This window comes from Mobula birostris, chromosome 15 (genome assembly GCF_030028105.1).
Source record: "Mobula birostris isolate sMobBir1 chromosome 15, sMobBir1.hap1, whole genome shotgun sequence".
NCBI lineage: Eukaryota > Metazoa > Chordata > Chondrichthyes > Myliobatiformes > Myliobatidae > Mobula > Mobula birostris.
In genome coordinates, this window is record NC_092384.1 from 3,834,712 (window position 1) to 3,842,929 (window position 8,218).

Genomic DNA, 8,218 nt, shown 5'->3' on the forward strand with positions numbered 1-8,218 from the left:
TTCCTGACTGTCTTGTCGATGTAAATTATATCCTCTGATGTTAACCTCCCAACTATGGGTTTCATTCAGCCTTGTCGCAGTGATGCTCACAACGTTCTACAGACCAATCATCAAGTGCGCCACAGATTCGTCCACGTTATTCCAAATGTTACGCACATTTAAATACAGGAACTTCAGTCCTGCATTGTTAATCCTTTTGAATTTAGCCTCTGTGGTACAATGTAACTCTTTGCTCTGTCTACATTTGCACCTAATCATTGGCCTGTCCTTACTTATATCCATGTTATGTCCATCATCTACTTCTAAACCTGCTGGCTGATCCACGGCTTAATGATATCCGTTCCCACCCTACTGACAAAATAATTTAAACCTCTCCCAACAGCTAGTAAACTTGCACGTGGGAATATTGGTTACCGTCGGATCAGGTGCAAACCATCCCTTTTGTAAGATGCCACCTGTCCTAGAGGAGGTGCCAGTTATCCAGAAAGCTGAATCGCCTGCTCCAATTATTCAGCCACTCGTTTATAGGTCACTTCATTCTATTCCTACCCTCACAGTCGCGTGGTACAGGGAGCAATCCCGAGATTACTACATTTGATGTCCTGCTTCTCAGCTACCTTCCTAACACCCTGTGTTCTTTTTCTCAGCAACCCATCTCTTTTTCTACCTACGTCGTTGGTACTAACGTGTACAAGGACTTCAGGCTGTTCACCCTCCCTTACCAGGATATTTTGGACCTGTGCAAAAACATTGCGGACCCTAGTACCTGGGAGGTAATCTGTGTTTCATTTTCGCATCCACAGAATCGCCTATTTGCCTTCCTGACTATAAACTGTCCTATTACTGCTGCAACCCTTTCCAGTTCCATAAACGTTTGACTCACGGGACCAGAATCTGTACCAGAGGCACTGCAGCTGTTGCTTCCCCGCTCCAACAGTACTCCGTATCGAGTGGTTATTGTTGAGAGGGACGGCCACGGCGGTGTTCTCCACTATCTGACGGTCTCCCTTCCCATTCCTGACCGTCACCCATTTATATGTCTCATGTAGCCTTGGAGAGTCTACTTCCCTCTAGATCCTGTTTATCACCGCTTCACTTTCCCTAACAAGTCGAAGGTCATGGAGCTGCAGTTCCAGTGCCCTAACAAGGTCTCTAAGGAGTTGTGTCTCGATGCAACCGGTGCAGATGTGGCCACTGGGGAGGCTGGTAGTCTGCTGGAGATCCCATATATGAGACCCAGAATAGGACACCGGCTCGGTACACGTACTTCCTATTCTGTTCAGTGTTCATTCAGAATAAGTAATAAAAAAATCATGGAGCTCATTGCATTTGCAAATTCCTGCAGCTGTTATCGATCCTACACTGTGCCTCCTCAATACCAGCAGGTGATGCAATCAGATAGCGTGGTCTTCACGGTGCATTTGTAGAAACGTCCGAAAGCTATTTTTTGTGATCTGCCAAGTCTCTACAAACTCATAATGACATATAGCGTCCGCTATGCCTTCTGTGCAGTTGCATCAAGATGTTACTTCCAGGATACATCTTCAGAGACGTGGACACGCAGGAATTAAACATACTAAACATTTCCACTGCTGAATCTTTAATGTTGCGTATGTGTTTCCTCGACTTCACCTTTCTGAAAACCACAACAAATTCCTTGGTCTTAGTGTCATTAAGTGCAAGTTTGTTGTTGCTACACCACTGAAGAAACTGATCTATCTCACTCCTGTATACCTCCCCTTCACCATCTAACAATAGCTGTGCTTAGTCCCACGGTCATAATTGCAGAACGGGACAGTACAGCACTGGACTCTACATGGATCCTTAATGTGTGCCAGTGTTAACGGTCAGTGATAAGTATTTTCGATCTACACTGAATGTGGTGATATGATGAGTAAGTGAAGAGTCCACTTGCAGAAGGACATGCAGAGTTCCAGGTGCTAGAACTTGTTGACTAGTACTTTGAATATGATGTGGTTGTATTCTGATAAGTAAACAATAAACAGCAAGCTAACGTAGGTATTTCTAATGTTCAGATGATCCAAGGCCAAACTAGTGATAATAGATTAATTGTAGACATATTGAGGCAATTGGCAAATTTCAGCGCGTCGTTCACCATGCTAAGGAAGGAATTGGTTCAGGCCATCACCAAACTCTCATAGCACTTCAGCCCGTTAGGTTTGAGTACAACTGGGAGATATTCGTTGAGTCAACTGACCCTGCCCTTCATGGGCGCTCTAATGATCATCGACATTTTGAAGTGGTCCCCATCCTGCGACAGTAGCGTTAAGAAAGATGCCTTGGAACATTCCAGCCAAAGGTGATATACAGTGGCATGCAAAAATTTGGGTACCCACTGCAATTTTTTTCTTATTGTCAATAGCTAAGCGAGTAAAAGATGAACTGGTTTCTAAACGGCATAAAGTTAAACATGACACATTTCTTTAGTACTTTAAGCAAGAAAACTGTTTTTTTTTCCATATATTTAACAGTTTAAAAATAATAAAAAATGAAAAGACCCGAAGCAACACTTTGGGCACAAGGACTCCCAAGTCCACTTGCATTTCTGCATTTTGAATTAGATCCCCATCTATTGTATTTCATTTGTCACTTCTTTGCCCTTTCCTCTAAACTATCTAAGTCCTTTGCAGGCTCCCTGTTTCCTCAACACTACCGGCACCTCCACCAATCTTTGTATCATCGGCAAATTTAGCGACAAATCCAATAATCCCATCGTCCACATCATTGCAATCCATCGTGAAAAGCAGCGTTCCCAGCACCGACCGCTGTGGAACTCCACTGGAAACCGTGAACAGCGAGAGCAAGATCCCTTTATTCCCACTCTCTGTTTTCTGCCGATTAGCCAATGATCCACCCATGCTAGCAACTCTCCTTTTATTCGATGGGCTCTATCTTACTAAACAGCCTCATGTGCGGAACCTGGTCAAAGGCCTTCTGAAAATCCTAGTACACCACGGGTACTGCACCTCCTTTGTCTACGCTACCTGTAATTTCTTCTCAACACTACAGTATGTTAGTCAGCAGGAAATTCCTTTCAAGAAATCATGCTAGCTTTGGCCTAACTTGTAATGTGCCTCCAGGTGCTCCGTAGTCTCATCCCCAACAATCAAATTCAACAACTTCCAAAGCACTAACTGGTCTATAATTTCCTTTCTGCTGTCATACACCTTTCAAAATAATAGCGCAGTAACTTTTTCCAGTCATGCGGTATTATGCCTGAATCTATCGATTCTTCAAAGATCTTATTAATGCCTCAGCAATCTCTGCAGCTAGTTCCTTTTGAACCCAAGTGTGAATTCCAAAAGGTCCAGGAGACTTGTCAACGGTCAGACCCTGAAGCGTCCTGAGCACATACTCAGTCGCACTTTTCACTGCACATACTTCACTTACCTGACACCCTTGAATGTCCGGTATTCTGCAGATGTCTACCACTGTGACAAATGATACAAAATACGCATTCAGTTCCTCTGCATTCTCTGCGTCTCTCATTAAAATATCTGTAGCGTCAAAAATACTTCGACTCATAAAAACAAGCATCACTTAAGCTTTGTTAACCACACTATCGTCCTGAAACACCTCACCTTTATCTGGGTAAAAGTAGACACCTTGTCAGCCCTGTGGATTTATCCACCCAATTTGGCTTGGCATTTCCAGATCTCCTCGTTGTTTATCTATTCATGAGCACATCGTTTTAAAGACCCATTTGTTCTTTGCTGTCTGTATATTAGATACAATAGAATAGTACAGCACAGTACAGGTCCCTTGGCCCACAACGTTATGCCAACCCTCAAACCTTGCCTCCCATATAACCCCCCACCTTAAATTCCTCCATATACCTGCCTGGTACTCTCTTAAATTTCACTAATATATCTGCCTCCACCACTTACTTAGGCAGTGCATTCCACGCACCAACCACTCTCTGAGTAAAAATACTTCCTCTAATATACCCCTTGAACTTCCCATCCCTTACCTTAAAGCCATTTCTTCCTGTATTGAGCAGTTGTGCCCTGGGGAAGAGGCGCTGCCTTTCCACTTTATCTATTCATCTCAATATCTTATTTACCTCTATCACGTCTCCTCTCATCCTCGTTCTCTCGAAGGAGTAAAGCCCGAACTCCATTAATCTCTGATTCTAAGCCATACTCTCTAAACCAGGCAGCCTTCTGATAAATCTCCTCCGTACCCTTTCTAATGCTTCCAGATCCTTCCTATAGTTAGGCGACCAGAACAGGACACAGTACTCCAAGTGTGGCCTAACCAGAGTTTTATAGAACTGCATCATTACCTCGCGACACTTAAGCTCTATCCCTCGGCTAATGAAACCTAACACCCCATAAGCTTTCTTAACTACCCTATCTACCTGTGCGGCAACTTTCAGGGATCTGTGGACATGCACCCCAGGCCCCTCTGCTCCTCCACACTTCCAACTATGCTGTCATTTACTTTGTACTCTGCTGTGGAGTTGTTCTTCCAAAGTGTACCACCTCACACTCTCTGGGTTGAACTCCATCTGCCACTTCTCAGCCCACTTCTGCATCCTATCAATGTCTACCTGCAATATATGCTATGTAATTCTTTCTCATATTGAGCCAGGCTTCAGATATCTCTCGATAACAAAAGGGTCCGTAAACCTGTTTGATTTCTCTTTTATTCTGACAGGTACATGCAAACGGTGTATTCGCGAAATTTCTGAAGGCCTCCCATTCATTTGCCACGAAATAACCTGAGCCAATCCACCCTTTCTACTCCTGTCTGATAACGTCAGCATTGGCCATTCTCTGTACAACGCCCTGGGAATCGTTTCACTGCTAATGTAATGGTTTCTCTGTGGCCGCAGTTTTTGAGTTATAACTAGAGAGAGCGGGGGCTTTGGAATGTGCGGCGTCCAATGAGTGGAGAGTTTTTCTTTCTCGTGTGCCCGAGAGTGAAGAAGTTGCGGAGATGTGTTCGGCAAAACATGGAGAGAGAAGATGCCAGAACGGAGAGGACCAAACTGCAGGCTGGGTGGACTTGGAATGGGGCCGGGAGTCGACGACGCCTGGGGGAAATCGATGGAGGACGAATGGACAGGAAAATTGTGAGCTTCAACTTGAGCATTAGACTCTTTCCTAAATATGGGCCCATTTTCCTTTTGTTTTCTTTACTAGCCCTTCAGTCAAATTAAGAATTATAAACCTCAATCGCTTAATTGCATTGGGTGTACTGTTCGTTATTTCGTAGTATTGACTTGTAACAGGGAAAACCATCACGCAACATCCAGATAAACGAGATTTCACCACTTTCGCGGGGGCGGCGACTGTCTTCTCCTGGACTAACGCAGCCCGCCGAAACTGATGGTATCGATTGCGGACGTATCGTTCCGGAATTGATTTCGTTGGATGCTGTGTGATTACCCTGAGCATTGGACCAGTGGGTTGTGTGTTTAAGTCTGTGCTAGTATGGATGTGGCCGGGTGGAGTGATGGTGTTCATCCACGGGAGTTACCGGTAATTAATGCGGGCGTGTTGAGTGGGACAGATATTCGTACTCCGGGTGAATTGTGAATTCGCCAGGTAAATACTGTTAAAGTTGTCGGAAAAAGTGTGATTATAGAGTGGAGGGCTTTGATAAACTGTTGGGCACAGATCTCGTTTTACTGCAGACCAGCTCTGACGTAACGGCAGCGCAGCGGGCCGGATCACAAGACGAGTTTCCTGTAGCTAGGGTCGGAGATTTCAAAGACAGGGTTCTATCGTTTCTGAGAAGTGAGGGGAAGGAAACACTGCGGAGAGTCGTTGGGAATCCTTAAAAGAGACACAGTGAGGGGCAGCGAGGTGTATCGTGGGTTTGGTGGGGGGTTTGGGGTTGGGGGCTCATTTCTAGCAATATATTAAGGTGCACCCGAAAGAAAAGAACCATATTACTTCAGGCTTAATGGGGCCAAGCTCTAGAGTACCCCTACAGATAACAGTATTTATACTAGAGCCGTACTTGACAAAGAGTCGCAAGTCTCTTTGTTGTACCGTTCATTTTACATCCATTAACGCCATTCAGTGCACTTGAGATCAGGGGTCTTAGTACGGCTGGTTATCCGTATGATGGTTACTTGTCAGTAAAACTAGAGCTTTCGGAGGCTGATGTGGGAATGGCTGAGGGCCTTGATACGTTACCGTTAGGCTGTGCGGACCCTGTTGATAAGGGCGGTGATTCAATTCTTGTGGAGAACAACCCTCCTATTGTGACGAAGCTCATGGGAGCCTGTAACGAGAAAGCTGAAGAGAGCTTCCTGAGAACATTGTTCTTTCACTCGGTGTTTCGAGCTGCTTTTGACGAACTGCGTGGCTGCATTGGGTCTAATAACGAATTTAGACGAGGGACTGTGCGGTTCCCCAGTCCAAGCCAATCATGTTACGGCCCGGGGAAGTAGCGAGAGTAATGGGAAACCCAAATTTCCCAGAATGCCCGAGGGCGAGGCCTTCTTGGTGGATGCTTCGGAAGACCACGAAGAGGAGTCGGGAATGCCTGTTGTTGTACTGGTGAGGCCCGAACTGCAGAAGCCCTCGGTTATACTGGCGGACAAGATGGGAGTGATTGTCAGAAACACTACTAAGAGGGAGGTCACATTCAAGCGGGGGCTGCCCCTGACGCATCTTTTCCCGGAATCGATAGTGCTAGTGTCCCTGTGAGACAAGCGGAGGAGAAACTATCTGCAAAGCGGGGAATTATGACTGCTGAGTCACTCAACTTCGGGAACTCGCAGGTAACAGGGGGTTAGGAGAGCAAGTTAATAGAGAAGATGTTGAAGCTGGAAGATGTCTTTTCCATCGACTAGTTTAATGTGGGTTGTTCCAAGAACTCTCTTAACACTATGCGGATGACCAGCGATACCCCTTTCGGAGGGAGGTCACAGCAAATGGCTTCTGCATAGTAGGAAGACATTCGGTAGCATTCTGTAAGTTGAAGGAAGCTGAGTTCATCATCGAGTCCAGAAGCCCCTATGCATCACACAATAGTGGTGGCCAGTAAAAGGAATGGGAAGGTATGAATATGTGTGGACTATAGCACTCTGAACAGGCGTACCGTCTCCGATCAATATACGGTCCCAAGGACCGAAGACGCGCTTTCCTGTTGGGGTAGTGCGAAGTGGTTTAGTTTGCTGGGCTTGAGGAGTGGATATTACCTGATCCCCATTAGTGAGTCTGACAAAGAGGAAACGGCATTTAAATGTCCACTGGGATTCGTCCAGTTCGAAGGGCTGCCCAGGGCATATCGGGTCCCCCTACAACCTTCCAGCGGGACATGGGGCATATGAGCTTTCTTGAAGTATTGGTGTATCTGGATTAATTCATATTGTGTAGGTCCACATTGGAAAATCATGAAGCGGAGCTCAGACAAGGTACATAGCGGTTCGTGTTGTAGGTAGGGCCGAGTGATAGGCCAGGATGGCCTTGCCAGGTAGACCACAAGTATCCCCAGTTGTGTTGAAACATGAAGAGGTAGATGAGGGACTACGGAGGTGTCACACATCAGAAGGCTACGGGATAAGCTGGCCTATGTAGCAATGGGAAAACGGGATGTGGCTCAAGTTGCTTTGGGGAGCTATGTCACTGCCTTTTACACCTGGGTTGGACTTTGTGTTCTGAAGGAGGGGATGGCAAACTATCTCAAAGTCATCAGGAAATGAATAAATTTCGTGGGGTAGCGTGTCACGCCCTGGGAAAGGGTTCACTGCTAATCTAATGGTATCTGTGTAGCAACATTGTTTGCGTTATGAGTAACGGAAGCTTTGAAATGTGAGGCGCCCAATGAGGGGAGTTTTTTTTTCCTCCCTGTGTTCCTGAGAAATAAGGAGACTCGGCTTTTGTTCCGTGGAGGGTGTCGAGAGAAGAGAGAAGGGAGAGGTCATAGACTACAGGATGGCGTGGACTTGGAATGGGATCGGGAGTCGACGACAATGGAGAACGGAGAGCCGGGAAAATCGTGAGGTCCAACGAGTGCATTAGAATGTTTCCTTAAAATGGGCCCTTGATCTTTTTTTTTCTTAAAATAACCCTATCGTTAAGTTAAGGATCATAAAGCTCAATTATTTAATTGCATGTGGTGTACTGTTCGTTATTTTGTGGTACTGATTTGTAACAGGTGAAAACATCAGGCAGCATCCACACAAAGAAGGTTTCACCAACTGGTGGGGGCAACGACTGTCTTCTCCTAGACTAAC